Raw genomic sequence first — 17,914 nt, forward strand, 5'->3', positions numbered from 1 at the left:
CCAGGAGTATGCTGACTCCCTCCCAGGGACTCCCTGCAGGCAAGCACCCAAGCCTGGGCCACTGCTCCTCTCGCTCCAAGTGAAGGGCCGCCCAGCTGACCTTGCCCGCGCCATGCTCACCGCCTGCCCCACAGTGCGGCCAAACCGATTGTTCTGCACTCAGCCTCATCTTGGGGCCCCAGGACCCTCCTCTGAGACCTCCTCCGGCGGATGTTCTACCCCTTCTTTGAGGCTCACGCCAGTAACAACTTTCTTACAGGGCTTTCTGATAACTCTCCTCTAAACCTCCAGGAAATTCAGCAGCTCTCTTCTGACACATCTCCATCCACAGCCTCCGTGCTCCTGGCAGAGCCACCCTAGCCCCGCACCTGGAGCTCAGCATCCGGACAGTCAGCCTCTGCTCCTGCCTCGTCTTGCCCACTGTAGTTAACACCCTCTCAGCGGTCAGAGGGGTCTTTTAAAAACACAAATCAGATAAATGGCTAATACAGTAAATTTCATGTTGTATGTATTTTTTACCACAATTTAAAATTTTTTAATGGTTAATAATATTTTAAAACACAAATCAGATCATGTAACTCCCAGCATGGGGCCCTGCAGATGGAAGGCACTTACTAAATAGGTGCTGAAGGGGTGACTACAAAATTCAACTATAAAGCAATGACAGTCCCTTTCCTGTAAGGCTTATAAATGTCACTAAACAACTGCAAAAAAAAAAAAAAATCCCAAACTGCTTTCAGGCTGAGAACCCCACTGATATAACACAGAGCCTCCAGCTTTATTACCTTTATTATTTTGCATGTTTATGTATCAACATGCAAATAAGATGCATGTTGATACATAACATCAGCATTATAAGAATTAACCTCATTTACTTATAAAATGCTTGAGAACGAGTTTCCTGAAACACTTCAACACCAGATCTCTAAAACCACCTGCTTCATCCCATTTCCTGAGCTTATGCCTGAAGGATGCCTTTTGAGATTTTTTATATGCATCCTTGTTTTACAGTAGTAAATACTACTTTATATTTCTATGGTTTAAGATTTCAGACGTCTTAATTGAAACATACTACTAACTAAATTTATGTTAGATGCTTTAAAAAGTGGTAGCCAATGGTAGCCATAGATTTAAGAGCCCAATAATTTAAAACATCTAATCTAAGTACCTCACCCTTCATCCTGACTGGTGCCCCTCAGTGAAGTGGGACACGGGGCAAAGCCCTCCGACGTGGGCGGCACAGCTCCCAGTGCGGCAGGCAGCCAGCTCTGACTCACGATGTTCTGCTTCCTTCAGGAACAATGCAAGACCAGCAGGGCTGCCCCACCCACCCAGCAAGCCCCTTGCCCCCACCAGCACATTTCCGGGCACTTGCACTACCGAAGCCCAGGAGGGAGGGGACAAACCCCCTCCCCCAGCACTGCTGCACAAGATGCAGAAAGGGACCCCGGTGAGGAGAGCTCCAGTCCCCAGGTACAGATGCAGTTCCCCTTACCACACCCACTGGCACCTCTTTGCTCACTTTACTTTAGCCATATTGGCTTCTGGCCAAAGGAAAATACAAGCAAGACAGAGCAGCAGCTCTGCAGACTCAGGGAGGCGGCCTCAGAGTGCCACATGCCCCCATGCTGCACAACGCACACTGCAAATGCGACTCCCCAAGGAAAACCACAGGGGGTCATCTCACAAGGCCCCTTGCAGAGAAAGTGGCTCAACAATTCAAGAATTGTAGGGAGCCCGGCAGCGTGGCTCAGCAGTTGAGCACTGACCTAGGATCCAGGAGATTCTGCAGTTTGATTCTCGGTCAGGGCACATGCCTGGGTTGCAGGCTCGATCCCCAGTTGGGGGCGTGCAGGAGACGGCCAATCAATGACTCTCTCATCATTGATGCTTCTATCTCTCTCCTCCTCTCCCTTCCTCTCTCTGAAATCAATAAAGATATATTTTTTAAAAATTGTGGGGAAAGAATCCCACCCACACCCCCGCTTCCAATTCAGAGGCGAGAGCACTGATGTGAACTCTCCACACCCTCACAGTCCATCACCAGCATGGTGTGGGTGCATCACGGGATGGGACTTCCTCAAATGGTTCTTTCCCCCTCAATAGTTTAATCATGATTACTCAATTTCTCTTCCCCCTGGAAAATGTGTGCCCATCCCTCCTTATTCGCACCACTTATCTGCATCTTGAAGGATGGGGGTGGGAGGTGTCACCTGACGAATGCCAGGCTGCCTGGACTGGTTTCTGACAGCCTGTGTGTGTGGTGGGGGGCGGGGTTAGAAACAACCCAGTTAGTAATTAAAGCAAATGTTGACCTTGGTGAAATATATAATTTATATATGGGGAAAATCAAGACTGGACTGTAGCTCTGGCTGGTTTTGCTCAGTGGTTAGAGCGTTGGCCTGCAGACTGTAGGGTCTCCAGTTTGATCCCGGTCAAGGGCGCATACCTCAGTTGTAGGCTTGATCCCCGACCCCGATCAGGGTGCCTGAAGGGGCCAACCAATTGATGTCTCTCTCTCATATATTTCTCTCTCTCTCTCTCTCGCTCTCTCCCCCCACTCTCTCTGAAAAGCAATGGGAAAAATATCCTCAGGTAAGGATTAAAAAAAGACTGGACTTTGGCTCTTCTCTAGTTCTTGCTTTTGCTCAAAGCCGGCGGTCTGCTGCTTGACATGCTACCTTCAGAGGCCTGTGGTGTGTGACAGACTCACGGAGCACAGCGCCAGGAGGAAGAGCAGTGTCTACAATGACGACAGTCATCAGAAAAGGCAGGCCTGAGTCATGAAGCTTGAAGGGCTCGGAGCAGCAGGGCCTCAACTGGAGCCCAACCACCCTGAGCACTGCAGCCCAGGTATCTTGGGAGGCCAGCTGGGGAGGGCCCTGGCAGTCCATCTGTCCGTCTGTCTGAGGAATTGAGGAGCCTCCTGGGAGAGTTCTCACTGTAGGGGATGAGGGAGGCAGTCAGGAACTAGGTCAAGATAACACTGAAAGAGCTCTTTCCTCAAGAAATTCTAAGGTCTCCCGTTGTGTATCCGTTGTGTCTTTGGGGATGTACCAGAGACCTGGCTCTCTGGCCTGTCCCAGTTACAAAGAAACAATGGTGTGGGGGGTGGGGGGGGCCGTGGTGGTGGAGAAGTAGCAGTGTGCAGGGGCAAGGCTCCCACCTATGGCCACAGGATCAGTGGAGAGGTATCTGCAGGGTGGTGAGCAGCAAGGGCTTGGGTGCAGTGACAGCCATCCTGGAAAGTGCCCTGCTGGAGAAAGGGGAGGGACAGAGGGCAGAGGCCACATAGCAGTTGAGCCTGTTAATAGTCTGTGTTGGCTCCTGGAATCACCAGAAAGAAGTGAGGGGAAGACAGAACTCTCCTAAAGCTTCTGCAGTCACAGAGGGTACAGAGACCTAAAGCCAGGCCTGTGTTGTCCCCCTGCTTGCCCCAGAGTTGTGGAGGATGAACCCCCTGGGTAATGGGCAGAGCCCGCCCCTTTGCACAGGCTGCCAGAGTCTGCCACTGCTCTGGGCTCCTTACTGTTACCGGGGTTAGTTAATCACTGGATGCAGCTGATTTCTTTTGTGTTTTGCATTCCTGAAATATTCTTTCTTAACACACAGGCTTTAGCTATTCAGTGCCAGCCGGCTAATGAAAGTAACTGCTGTGCTTTTCAGGGTTAATTTATCTTTAATCTTTCCCCAGCATAAAATGCATCTACTATTGTGCTTTAAATATATACAATAGCAATACACACACACACAATGCACGCCACAAACCCAGGGAATAATGCTGCAGGCTGCTTCTGGGATGACCTTGTCATTACATGTTTGTTGTGTGGTCCTCGGAAGTAAACCCACAAGGAACAGCAGCAGAGCACCAGCTCTGATCTGCCATCCACAGGGTGGGAGTGGGAGACAAGCAGGAACAGCACCGTGGCTGCCCCCTGAAGAGGGCTCTTCATAACAGACTTGCCTGACTCACTTCCAGTGAAGAAAGACAGTCCCCTGCCCTCAGAGAACAGCATGAGCTATGCATAGAGCCACCCCCACCTCCTCTTTGTTGCAGGGTAAGCGCACCACATGCTTCACCCACTGCCGCTCCCCGGGGCACCTTGCACTCTAACTCCAGCTCAGCAAACAACTGGCAGCTGCTCTTCCCTCTGGTCTCTAGGCCTCCCCACGGCCACTCATGTCCAGTTCCTGGCCCCCTTGTCCAGGGAACAGTCCAGCTTCTCCACCATTACAAGTGTCCACAGCACCCTTTACAGCCCCCAAACATTCTATTGACTTTTCTCCCACCCAGGTCCCCAGCCCAGACGGTCCTAGAGCAAAGCATTACTGTCTCCTTCCTCTGCGGTCCCACAGCTCTGGGCCCAGAGTCTGGTCCATAATAATGTTAAAGATGGATCATAAACCTAAAAGTGAAATCTAAATAAAACTAGAAAATTGCTAAAAGAAAACAGGAGAAAAATCTTCATGACCTTAAGTTAGACAGAGATTGCTTAGACACAACACCAAAAGCATGCTCCGTAAAGTACACTTTTAAAAAGGTGCTAAATTAGACTTCATCAAAATTTAAAACTTCTGCTTTTCAAAAGACATTGTCACGAAAATGAAGACAGCCATGGACTAGAAAGGAAGCAGCTGCAAAGCACAGCACTGAGAATGGACTTGGGTCCTGAATTTATAAAGAACTCGCAGACCCAGTACTGAGAGAGCACACCGCTCGGTAAAAACGGCCCGATTGAAACAAACGCTTCGCCAGAGGAGATATCTGGATGGCAAGCAAACACGTGGAAAGATGCTCAGCGGCATTAGTCATTAAGTAAATGCAAATGGAAGCTACAAGGAGATATTACTATACACTTATTAAAATGGCTAAAAGAAAAGAAAGGTGTTGGCAAGGGTGTGGAGCAGCCAGAGCCCTCACTCACCACGAGCAGAAATTTGAAAGGGTGTGGCTGCTTTTTTTTATACAGCAAAACAGTACAGCAGTTTCTTGTAAAATTAAACATGCATTTATCATATAATCCAGTAATCCCACTCCTCAGGATGCATCCAAGAGAAATGAAAATTTGTGTTCACATACACATCTGCAGTGTGAATGTCCATGACATTGGTTCATAACTGCCAAAACTGGAAACAACCTCACTCTCCTTCAACAGTAAGTGGATAAAAAACTGGTGTGTCTATACAATGAAGTAGTCTGCCAGAGCAAGAAACATTCAAACCTGTGAAGAATTTTTGTGAGTTTATTTGAGCCAAACTCTCGATAAATGTGGGAAGTAAAATCTCAACGATTTTGCTCCGGAGAATGGCAGGTTTGCACCTTATTTAACACGCTACAGTCAAAAGAGGAGACGTAAGTGGCTACATGAAACCCACCAGTGACACACTAGGGAGGAGGGAGAAAGCGAAGCAGGGAAACCGCTGGGATTGGATGAAAATTAAAATGACAGACACGTACTTCTTTCACACGGGTGGGTGCAGGAGAGTTAACAGTCAACAATTACCTCAATAACAATGAGGGGACTTGTGGTCTCTGCAGAAGAGCAGTGCCTGTGCTTTGAGGGGTCCGGAAAAAGGAAAATTACCCTGACATACCAAAGATATGTTATCACAGATGCAAAAAGACAATAGACAGGCTTAGTTAAGGTAAAAATTGGCTTTTGTCAGGGAAGATACCTGCCTAGGACATGACTACCCATCATAAACTGCTCTTAGTTTTAAAAGTTTTAATTTCAGACCATCCTTTGTGGCTACTTTAGGTCTCTGAGTTTGTAAGGCCACCACGCAGGCCTTCCCTGAGCTTGTCAGGTTTTGTATGTGGCCCCTTTTTGTCCAAAAGTTCTTAGTATTTCCATAAAAAACAATGAACTACTGGTACATGCAATAAATAGATGAATTTTAAACACATTATGCTAAGTGAAAGCAGCCTAATTCAAAAGGCCACCTGCTATATGATTCCATTTATGTAACGTTCTGGAAAAGGCAACACTGTAGGGAGAGAAAACAGACCAGCGGTTACCAGGGCCTGAGCGTAGGAGGAGAAGCTGTGGTATAACAAGAAATGTATTTGGTTCCTGGTGCAGAGCTTCTAAAACCCTTGGAATCTCCTGAGTGATAGGAGTGTCTTTTGTCATTCATAAGGAGCCCATTTGGAGCACACCTGAGTTTACGCTAATGAGTGACTTAGGGTAGGGCCCCTAGAGAGCCTCTGGATGGGAATGGTCACCAGGGAGGGCAAGTGAGCAGAGGGTTGGAACTGTCAGCCCCACAAACTGACCTCTGGGAAGGGAAAGTCTGTAAAAAATCTTGAATTACCAGTTTCTGTCAGCCTCTGGGCACACCTCAGTTCCTTGGGGACAGGAGCCCCAGCACTCAGGACCCTGCCAGACCTCTCTCTATGTACCTCACCATCCACTGTTCATCTGTATCCTTTATAATAAACTGGTAAACGTAAGTAAATGTTTCTCTAAGTAGCAAATTCATAACCTGAAGAGGAGGTGGTGGGAGCAAATCTCTAGCCAGTTGGTCAGCACAGGTAATGACCTGGGCTTACAATTGGTGTCTAAAGTGGGGATACTTTTATGAGATGAAGACCTTAACCTGTGGGATCTGACGCTATCTCCCGGTAGACAGTGTCAGAACTGATGTCTTGGTGGTGGAAAATATACACCGGAGGGGCTGACTATAAACAATTATGAAGGAGCTGGAGGGGTGACAGCTGTTCTAAACCGTGAAGGTGGTGGCGGCCTCTAGCCTGTGCCCGGCTTTCCAACCCCATCCTCTCTCCCCCTTGATGGTCTCCAGGCTCCAGTTGAGCTGGGCTTCCATGGCCCCCGCAGCACAGGGCTTTCCCCTCCCTCCCTCTCTGTCTGCCCCTGTTCCCTCTGCCGGGCCTGCCTTTCCCACACTCACTCCTCGTGTGCACACATCTCACCCACCCTCAGGTTCCAGATCAAATGTTACTTCTTTCCTGTAACCTTACCTGAGTACCACCTCCCCACATCCACAAAAAGCTGGCAACTGTGTGGTGTCTCTAAATTCCAAGCATTTCATCAGTGTCGCTTACATTTATTGCATTTTCTTGTATGGTTGTGTATGTTAATATCACGTCTCTCCAATTCACTGTAAACACCAAATCTGATTCACTTGGCATTTATGCACAGCATCTAGATCGGTGAGTGCTTGGGAATTTTGTGTGTGTGAAGTAATGAAAAAGTAAGTGGCGAGGGGAGTGGTGGCAGGTAGCTGTGTGGTCAGCACTCAGAAAGAATTACGTCACCCAGGAGTTTGGACTAGATGCCTCTTAGTGATAAGCAAGCAGGACAAGAAAGAGCACCACTCCACCACTACTGTTCGCACTGTGGTCACTTAGAGAAGTGGCTTTCCAGCTGGCTGATCAAAATTACCTGCAAGGCTGATTAAAAACACACCTTTCTGGGGCTCACTCCCTAGAATCCTGATTCAGTCCATCAGCCTGCTTCCAAATATTTAATAAGCTTCCAGGGTGACTCTGAGCAGCCAAGCTTGGGATTGACTTTCCTAAATGGCCACAAGGCGGAAGATTCGGCTGATGCATACACGCGTGAGTGCACGCGTGTGCACGCACACACATAAATAGATCATCAAATTTTAATATATCCACACGTGGCAAAATACTACATAGTATATGGTTCCATTGCTCTGAAATTCTAGGACAGGCAAAAATAACAGTTACAGAAAGTGATCAGTGTCTGCCTGGGGCCAAGGGGTGGAGGGGCTGGGAAAGGGACTTTCTGTAAAGGGATGCAGGGGGACCTTTTTGGGGTGATGAAAATGCTCAATGTCTTGATTGTAGCAGTGGTTCCTGGGTATATACATTTAGCAAAAGTCAATGAATCACACTCGAAATGGGGCATTCGCTGAGACTCAGCATCTGGGAACCTAATGGTGATCCTGCCACTGTCCTTCACCCACCCTGATTCCAAAATCCTTCCCAGATCTTCTTCTGCTCTTTATTCCCAGTGCTTCACATCACACTCAGATCAGAATTACCTCTGGTTTCCCTACCTAGGGTCAGGACCATAGTCCCTGGCCGCCACCACTCTGCTAGTAAGGTTTCTAAAACACATACCCATTCATGTGCCCCCCTGCTTAAAACCTCCCACCACCACCAGCCTTTTTAGGATGAAGACCAAATTCCATGCACCAGGCTTCTCATGACCTTGCCCCGCCCCCGCCCCCATGCAGCCTCACTGCAGAGCCCTGCTCCCACGCCGGTCTCCCCACAAGCACCAAGATCCCTCGCAACTCCAGCCTTCACACATGGCATCCCTCTGCCGCACGTCCTTCCTACTCCCCAGCCTGTTAACTCCCATTTGCCCGTCGGGCGGAGCTGAAGCCTCCCTGACGCAGGGAGCTTTCTGCCCGCTCTGACCCCGCACCGCACCGGGCTGGAGGCCCTGCTCCTGACGCTGGCATCTGGAACGCTGCGTTGTAGTTGCTGTAACTGATCTGTCTCTCACCTGAGCATCCAGGGTGGGCACCATATTTTTTGCCTCTGAATGTCAGGCATCAAGTGGATCCCCAACACACACAAGGTGCTCAGTAAGTGTCTCTGGGTATTTCAGAGGAATGAGTAAATGAATACCGAAGGACACTAAAGGGCTCTGATGCACATGAACAGGGAGATGCTTGAGGATACTGTGGTATTTGAGCTCGAGTCTTGTTACGGGCTGAACTGTGCCCCCCGCCCCAATTCATGTTGAAGCCCTAAGCCCAGGACCTCAGAATGTGTCTGTATTTGGAGACGGGGCCTATAAAGAGGTGAGATAAAATGACGTCATCAGTGTGGGCACTAATCCAATGACTGGTGTCATGAGAAGAGGAGACTGGGTGACAGACAGAGGAAAGACCATATGAGGACACAGGGAGAAGAGCCCTCTGCAAGCCAAGGAGGGGGCCTCAGAGGGAATCAACACTGCTGGCACCTGGATCTTGGACTTTCAGCCTCCAGACTGTGAGAAAATAAACTTCCATAGGTTAAGCCACGTGGTCTGTGGTACTCTGTTATGGCAGCCCCAGCAAACTCCTGCAGCTCAGAAGGATGGAGGAGTGACAGGTGGACACAGGAAGAAAGGGCGTTCCAGAGAGCAGCAGGCCGAAGGCAGGGTGATTACGGGGGTGCGCGGCTGTGGTTGGTTTGGCAGCCACGGGTGAGCACTGTGGAAAGCTGTGAGCACTGTGGCAGCAGACTGTGGACCCAAAAGCCAGGTGAAGGAGTTTATTCTTTACTCTGAGGTCAGAGTGCCTCATCCTCGTGTGGCTGGTGGCAACTCAGTATTTTCTGTGACTAAGGAAGCAGCCAGCTGGCAGGACCAGGCATCCTCGGGCAGGCACCTCGGGGAAGGGCTGGAAGTCATGGCCTAGACTGGTGCACACAGCCACGGAAGCAGCGCACACTTGTTAATTTTAAAGTTCTATGTGTATTTTGATGTGAGAAACTCAGGACTTGTGCTGTGGCTCTTTTGTGAAAAGTTAGAGCATTGACCAGAGCAACAAACAAATAATGGGATCCTGACAACCAGAAGGGCCATCTGCCACTGGCTCTATGTCAGGCTACACTGCTAATCCACATGATCTTCTTCCAACTTTGGCTCACCCCTACCCACAGGGCTCCTCTTAAAAGAGGTCAGATCCTGTCACTCCCTGGCTCAGAATCTTCCAGTGGGCCCCCATATCCAATTAAATCCAAGCCTCCCATCAGGGTTCACATTTACAATCTGCTCACACACCCCCACTGCTCCAGCCTCTCCTGCTGCTCCCCCTTCACCCCCGCCCTTCACTGCCCTGGGAATAGGAAAGTCAGGCGCAAAAAGGAATCGTGGGGATTCGCTCCTTCATACGAGCAAACAGCTGAGGGCTGCTTCATCCATTGGCTCACCTGTGGAACACCTACTGCGTCTGACACTGTGGAGGCACCGCATACAGGGATGAGCAAACAAGACCCCTGCTCACCTGGGGCTTGTGATCCCGAGCAGGGGACTATCATATAGTCCCAGAAACACAAGATTTCAACTGGGAAAAACTCCTAAGGAGGGTCGCATGATGCTATTAGAGCTTATGCTAAGGGAAGTTGGATCAAGTCATGGGAGAAAGCCTGAGAAGGTTCCATGAAGAGAAGGCAGTCCCAGGATCACAGGCATTAGCTGGGTGGAAAGGAAGAGAACAGCAGGTACAGGGAACAGCAAGGCAAAGAAACAGGCCCTGTGGCAGGAGGCGGGAAAGCTGGTGTGAGGGAATCAAAGGCCCTGTGGCTGCAGGGATGAAGGCAGGGGGAGCCTCATGACACTAGGTTGGAGCAGGAGCACAAGGCAGGCCCTTGCCGACCACCCCTCACTGCCCTGAGCCCATCAGGAGGGCCCAGCCCTCCCTGGTGATGGCCAAGGAGATGCCCAAATTGCTAGCAGCTCACGCCAATTCACAAAAACTGCTGCAGCATTCCCAGAGCTAGGGCTCCTCCCAAGCAGTCAAGGCTCCTATGCAGCACAAGTGACCCCTGGGCTCTGGAAACCCTTCCTTTACTGATGCTCAGACCTCATCACTGAGACCAAGGTCAGGTCCTGGTAGGCAGTGAGGGCCAGAGAAGTTCACAAGGCCCCAGGCGCAGTAAAGACTTCCATTTACAACCCAAATCTTCACCCTAGGATCTCATCCTTTATCTACTTTATCTACTGCATCAGTCCCTCCCCAACTCTTCTGCTGACTCCCAAGGGGGCCGCTCCTTAGGCCGCTTCCTTCAGGTGCTCAAGGCTCTCCTCATTACCAAAGGCCCATTACCGCAGCACCAGGGGTGCCGAGAGCTGTCTCAGAGGGGCCCTGCTGCCCTGGTAACCATGCGTCCGGGCTTACCTCACTCTTGTGATTGTACAAAACAAATACAAGTTAGCAAAAAATAAAAAAGGCATTAAGATTCTTACAGATAAACGAGCAAGAAAGAACATACAACTTGTAAACAAATGTGTGAAAAATGCTCAGTCTAACTATATGAAAAGAAATGCAAAATCACAAAACAGTGCTTCTGTTTCACCTGTTCTTTTTTTAATGATACAGCAGTCGGCGGAATAGGTAACATTAAGCTAGTACTCTCAAAGTGCTGATAGAAAGCAATTTAGCAACATATACCAAGGACCATTAAAACATTCATATACCTTGTAACCAATGATCCCATGTCTGAGAATCTATTCTACACATAATCCAAGCACGTGAAAAAATTATATGAATTCTTTCATATACTTCACATATGAATTATAGTTACTGAAGCATTATTCATAATTGCAAGAAAGAAGCAAAAGAAAAAAGAAAAGCAACCCGATTTTCAAGAAGAAGGAATAGTTTAGTAATTTATAGAACAACCACTTACTAGGCCATTATACACTCTTAAAAATAATTGTGAAACCAGTAACATAAAAAGCCTTGTGCTATAATATCTAGCTGTTCGGGTAAAAAGAAATATAGTAATTTTAAGTTGTTTTAGTGCATGGGATTGAGTCACTATTTTCTCTGCTTTCTAAACTTACTCTGGATGTAAAAAGACCCAAGTTCTAATCTCAGCTGCACCACTCCACCCACCAAAGGTGACGTTGGTTCAGTTACCTCACCCTTCTCTGCCACAGTTTCCTCACCTGTGAGAGAAGACCACACTGTGGCCGCCTCATGGGACCACTGTGAGAATCGGATGAGGTCATGCTCGTGAAGGACTCGCCTGCTGCACCCAGTACCCAGTACGCACTCAAAAATGCCACTTTTATTATTAAAAAATCTAAGGTATTTGAAAAGAAAATTGAAATAAGGGAAAAAATATTTCACATAGAGTGTGTGTTTTTTTCCAACTGCAAGTTTAGTATTGTCACTTCTGACTTCCTCTACTTCTGTGGGTTTCTCCTGCTAAGAACAGCCAGCACTTACACGTAAAGTCGCCTGGCGAAGGGAGATTAGAGGAAGTGAGACGGGCTGTGACCTGGGGCCGCAGAGAGCACCCAGTGGAGCCGAGCTGCAGGCCCCGCGGGCCGCGTCCCTGCGCCAGAGCAGAAGCGGCGGCTCTGCCCTGTGTTCTGGGGGATCGCAGTTCTCCAGGAAACTTCAGCCGTGGCCTTCCTACACGACTGAGCTAAATGTTTTGTTCTAATGAGAAATTAGCTCAGTGAGAAAAGGAAATAAAAACCCCAAACTTAATTTCCAGAAAACAGAGTGGTGAAGAGACATTTCAAAGTCATTTGGGCCCCTTGACGGGGGACAGAGGGATAGGACAAAATACTGACCGTCCAAACAGAAGCCATATAATAAGTCACTTCCCAGAAAAGCCTCTGTCCTTGTCATATCCTTGAAATTCTGCCATCTGCGCCTCACAAGCATAGTGTTTGGCCCAGATATCGAGCACGGGGACCTTATCGGTCCCTCTGCAAGATGGTAGGGCACACTCCAAACTGCTGATCTTCAAGGGGAGAAGGTTCCAGAACCTCTGGGGGCTAAGAACCAGTCAGGCAGGCAGTTCTCTCCACAGGGTTTTAGGCTTCGCACTCTTGGTGAAAAGACTGTGCAGAAGCAGCCCCATCCGCCTTAGATGTGAAAAGCAGATCAGAACTGCTAGAAATTAGGACCCGCAGAGAGGATTTCTTTGCCAAAGGCCTTTATACATCTAACCTGAAGTTAGCATTCACTGTTCTTCCTTTGCAAGGTGAAAAAATAACAGGCAGTGAGAAAAGATTATTTTTTCAAGATGTTAGAAGATGAGTTTCAAATTCATTTTTAGCCTCCAAAAGTATGCATGTAGTATTAGCTTATCTAGTCTGCAAACCACAAATAACTGTGTTAATGCCTTAGTCATATCAAGATTCACTGTGGACGTTTCACATTATACCTAAAGCAGAAGAAGGTCTTCCCCCCGACAGAGTTGTTCTAAGATTTTTCCACCCCCGTCTTAAACAATAACCAACTATGTACTTACTGCAAAAACCCTTTGCTTCTCGTGGTTCTTGGGAGCTGCTGACCTCAATCAGCAAGTCGGCTGCACTATTCTGGGGCTTGGTGCTGGCCAGGGAGGAAAACCACACTCAAGGGGCCCAGGCAGTGAGCATTTGAGCAACGCTTCACTCAGGAAGCAGGCGGGCTCTGCTCTCCAGGGCGTCTGACAGCCTTTCCCTTGCCCCTCCTCTCTCTCTCTCTCTCTCTCTCTCTCTCTCTCTCTCTCTCTCTCACACACACACACACACACACACACACACACACACACAGGGCAAAATCATTTCTTTCCTATGATTCCTGAATACTTAATGTGTCTCTCTCTAAAACATAAGGATTTAAGGTGTACACTGAGTTAGTCTCTTGCTGATTGCTCTCTGAGATAACAAACAGATAAAAGAGGAAAACGAGCCAGTCTGAACTTCCAAGGCGAGTCTGCCCTGAAGCCTCAGGGCCCCCACTCGCCATGGCCCGTGAGTTCCAGAATGTTAGAGGAGGCACGGGGAACTCAGGGAACACTCAGGAAGCATTTCGAAGCAGGCGGTTCTGAAAAGCTGACTCAAGGGATATCGAGGGTAAGGCATCTTGTTCTCCAAGGCTCTGGTCATTTGCTGTGATTTCTTTTTTGATCTAAATAATTATTTTCATACCTAATTTTGAATTCAGAGAGCTCTGAAATTATATGAGCACTCCTACAAAACCTGGGGCCCAAGCCCCATGCCACTGCAGGTGTCCTACAAGCCCCAATAACAATTAAATCTGCAACAGGGAGCAAACAAACATGCTGCACAGAAAAAAAAAAGAAAAAAAAAAAGGAAGAAATTTGTGCAGGTAAACAAGCTACATGTGCTATATCCACACTCACCAAAAACTGGAGTCATCAGGGCTAGGCTAAATTTAGTCACTGCCATAAGTTGCTATTTTACTGGGTAATAGGTGTGAAAAGCAACCAAGTAGTTCTCACATGGCAGAGAGCTCTTAGCAGACAGCAGGAGTTTGCGGAGCCTCAACGACACCAAATCCCCGGTGTTCGTTGTAATCCCACCCCCGCTATGCGTGCTGCTGTTCCAATCAGACCACAGTAGGGAGCTGTCCTCGTGCAGCTTAGTGCTGGCCTTTGCCTGCCCGGGGTGTTATTACAACTGAGGCCCCATGAACCCTAGCAAATGCTGCCAACTCTCCCTCTTTGCCTTGAAGAAAGCAAGAGGCATAATACTTGGGACCTGCTCTCACTGAGGAATATCCACCCTCTTGGGAGTTGGGGACATACAGAGACCTAACTTACCGGGGTGTTCCTCCAGAGCATGGCACCATGGCACAGACATGAGGTGGTAGTGGTGGAGCTCTGCAAGTGACGGAACTCCAGCTCAACCTTGCCTAAGCAAAATAGCAAATCCACTGGCTTGACTAACTGGAAAGTCTAGGGATGCATTCAAGCTGGCTTTAAGTCAGCTAGACCTAGAGGTTCAAATACCATTGGGAATCTGTTTTTCACAACCTCTCAGGTCTGCTTCCCTAAGTTAGCTTCATTCAAACACTGGTGCTCCTGGGATGGGAAAGCCTTTCCCAGGAGCATTCCAGGATTAGAGGTCTTGGGAGAAGGGTGACACTCCTCAGAAAAGAACCCCACAGTTGTACACTGTCCAACCCAGTGGCCAGGGAGAAGTACCAAGGTGACTGGCACCCCACTAGTTATGAAAAGAACAGTTCACAAAGCAAAAAAGCACAAGACAAAAAGTAACCTGCTAGTCACCCACTAGTGCCTTGGATTATTAAATCTTTCATGTGATCTTATCTTACTTCTACAATTGGATTGTAAATCTATTAATAGAAGGAAATACACAAAATGTTAACAATGCTCATGTCTGGAATTGTGGGTCACTTATTTTTTAAATTCACATTGTAGGTTCTAAATTTTCTAAAATAAGTAGATATTAAGTTGTGTAATAAAATAATACAATAAATAAGTTATTTCATGCTAAACAAATCCTACATTCAAAGCAAAAAATATATATAAGATATGCATGAGTAAACCTGGTAAGAAAATTGCAGTCACCCTTTAAAAAATCTGTAATGTTTTACTGAATGGAAAAAAAAAATACCATGTTCTTCCAATTAGATATTCATTCCCACAAAATAATTTTACGAATGTGTTGAAATTCCAATAAAAATTCTAATAGGACTAGAAGTGTGAAGAAAATTCTTCAGAAAAGTATCCTAAAATTCACCTGGTAGAATAATTAATTCTTCTCTACAGAAGAAAATTCTTTGGAGAAAAAGTAACTGAAGGAGATTTGTACTGCCAGAAGTTAAAATAGAGCAGAAAAGTAAAATAATTCCAATGGTATGTATGGTTCAAGAATAAAAAGATCATCAGCGGGTCATAACAAAGCCCCCAAATAAGAATTTAGGTTATGATAGAGATGGCTTTACTAATTGGAGGATAACAAGTAGATTTAAAAAATATATATATATATCATTGGGAAAATTGGCTAATCATTTGCAAAAAAAAAAGAAAAAAAGACTCCTACCTCACGCCCTGTACCCAAATGAATTCTGATGAAATAAAAATTTAAGTGGGGGGGGAGGGGAGGAAGAACTAGAGGAACACAGAAGAGATTATGTATCTAAACAAGATGAGGAAGGCCCCTCCAGCCCACATGTGAAGCAGAATACATAAAAACAAAAACCTCTGTAAATAAAAAAATACTGTAAACAAAATATAAATACCATGACAAGATGAGATAAACCTCTGAGCATAATCTTTGGTTCAGTTATTCCATTTGAAGGAATGTATCCTATAAAAATAATCAAGAATAACTACAAAGCTACAGCCCTGCACAGGTGGCTCAGCTGGTTCGAGTGTGATCCTCCACGGTTGTGGGTTCGATCCCAGGTCAGGACACATGCAAGAATCAACCAATGAAAGTGTAAATGGGTGCACAACAGGTCGATGTCTCTCTTTCTCTCTCCTCTCTTTCCTCTCTCTCTCTCAAATCAATCGATAATTTTTTTTAAAAAACCACAAAGCTATATGTGCAAGTTATAAGCTTATCTTTGATTATAACAATGACAGCAAAGGAAATAAAAATCTGATTGGTTAGATTATGGTATATCCACATAAATAAAGATTATGCAGCCATTAAAAGTGACACTATATCAATATTCCCTATGATACAGATGCAAAAGTCCTCAACACAATAACTACCAAACCAAATTTAGCTACATATATAAAGGATTATACACCATGACCCTGTGGGATTTATCCAGGGAATTCAAGGTTGGTCCAACATATGACAATCAATGTAATAAACCGTATTAATAAAGGACAAAATGGCATGATCATCTCAAGAGGTGCAGAAAAGGACCTGACAAAATCCAATGCACATTCATGATAAAAACACTCACCAAACTAGGAACAAAGGGAAATTCCTCAACTTAATACAGAGCAACTACAAAACATCCTAGCAACTAACATTATACTTAACGATGAAAATCTGAACACTTTTCCCTAAGAACAGAAACAAGGCCAAGATGTCTCTGCTCTCACCACTTCTAATCAACATTAGAGTCTTTAGCCAGGGAAATTAGGCAAGAAAAAGAAAGAAAAGACATCTGATTGGTGAGAAAACAAAACTATATCTCTATTCGCAGATGACATGGTCTTGTATGTAGAAAATTCTAAAGAATCTACAACAAAACAGCTAATAAACTTGTTCAGCAAGGTTGTAGGATACAAAAATAAATTTTATTTCTAGATACTTGCAATGAATAATCCAAATATATTAAGAAAACAGTTTTATTTACAATAGCATAAAAAAGAATAAAATACTTAGACATATATTTTACAAAATAAGTGAAAGACTTGTACACTAAAAAACACAAAAACTGTAAAAACTAAGGAAGTCTTGAATAAATGGACAGACATCCCATGTTCAGTGCTCCTAAATTATCTACAGATTTAATGCAACCCCTATCAAAATTCCAGCTGCTCTTTTTGCAGAAATTTACAAGCTAATTCTGTAACTCTGTGGAAATGCAAGGAACCCAGAACAGTCAAAACAATCTTGAAAGAGCACAACAGAGTAGGATGCACACTGCCTTCCCAATTTCAAAATCTACTACAAAGCAACAGCAATCACGAGCTATGTGGCAGTGGCTGGCATAAGGACAGACGTATACAGGGTGGGGGGAAAGCAGGTTCACATTTGTGAGGATGCAAAACACAGTTTATTCTTGTATTATTGCTTCTTAATTATTGTATTATTTTCCATACAAATAACTGTAAACCTGCTTTTCCCCAACCTGTAAAGATCAACAGAATAGAACTGCGAGCACAGGAATGAGCACATACATTTATGGGCAGCTGGTTTTTGACACGGGTGCCAAGATAATTCAATGGGGAAAGAACAGTCTTTTCAACAAATGGTGCTGGGACAACTGCCTATCAACATGAAAAAGGGTGAAGTTAGGCTCCTGCCTCACATCACATATAAAAAACTACCTTTAAAAATATGTGCTAAAAATATAAAACTCTTAGAAGAAACATATATGACAAACTTCTTAACCTTGGGTTAGGCAATGTTTTCTTAGATACTGTATCAAAGATACAAGCAGCACCATTCACAATCGCCAAAAAGTGGGGGGAAAAGATCATCAAATGGTAAATAAATAAATGTAATATGCACATCCATACAATAGAATGTCATTCAACAGTAAAAAGAAATAAAGTTTAAAAAAAATGAGTTACTGATACATGCTACAACATAGATGAACCTTGAAAACATGTTGAATAAAGCAGTAAGACATAAAAGGCCACGTACTGTATGATTACATTCATATAAAATTTCCAGAATAGGCAAATCCATAAACACAGAAAGTAGATCAGTGGTTGCCATGGGATAATGGGAGGGACACC

The 17,914-nt window shown here is 45.8% G+C and overlaps 1 protein-coding gene across 4 annotated transcripts in view; it reads right to left on the reverse strand.

Annotated features, from left to right (window-relative positions):
- Positions 1–17,914, reverse strand: part of SPECC1 (sperm antigen with calponin homology and coiled-coil domains 1) — a 256,463-nt gene that overhangs the window by 191,050 nt on the left and 47,499 nt on the right. Inside the window, exon 1 of one of the 4 annotated variants that reach the window (XM_081115999.1) lies at positions 12,983–13,071. The exons of 2 other annotated variants lie outside the window; for them this stretch is intronic. The gene's annotated coding sequence lies outside the window, so the exon portion shown is untranslated. Of the gene's footprint in view, positions 1–12,982; positions 13,179–17,914 lie in introns of those variants that run through there. One more of the 4 variants, XM_081116006.1, reaches the window with a different exon arrangement.

Source organism: Miniopterus schreibersii, assembly GCF_964146895.1.
Source record: "Miniopterus schreibersii genome assembly, chromosome: 16".
Taxonomy (NCBI): Eukaryota; Metazoa; Chordata; class Mammalia; order Chiroptera; family Miniopteridae; genus Miniopterus; species Miniopterus schreibersii.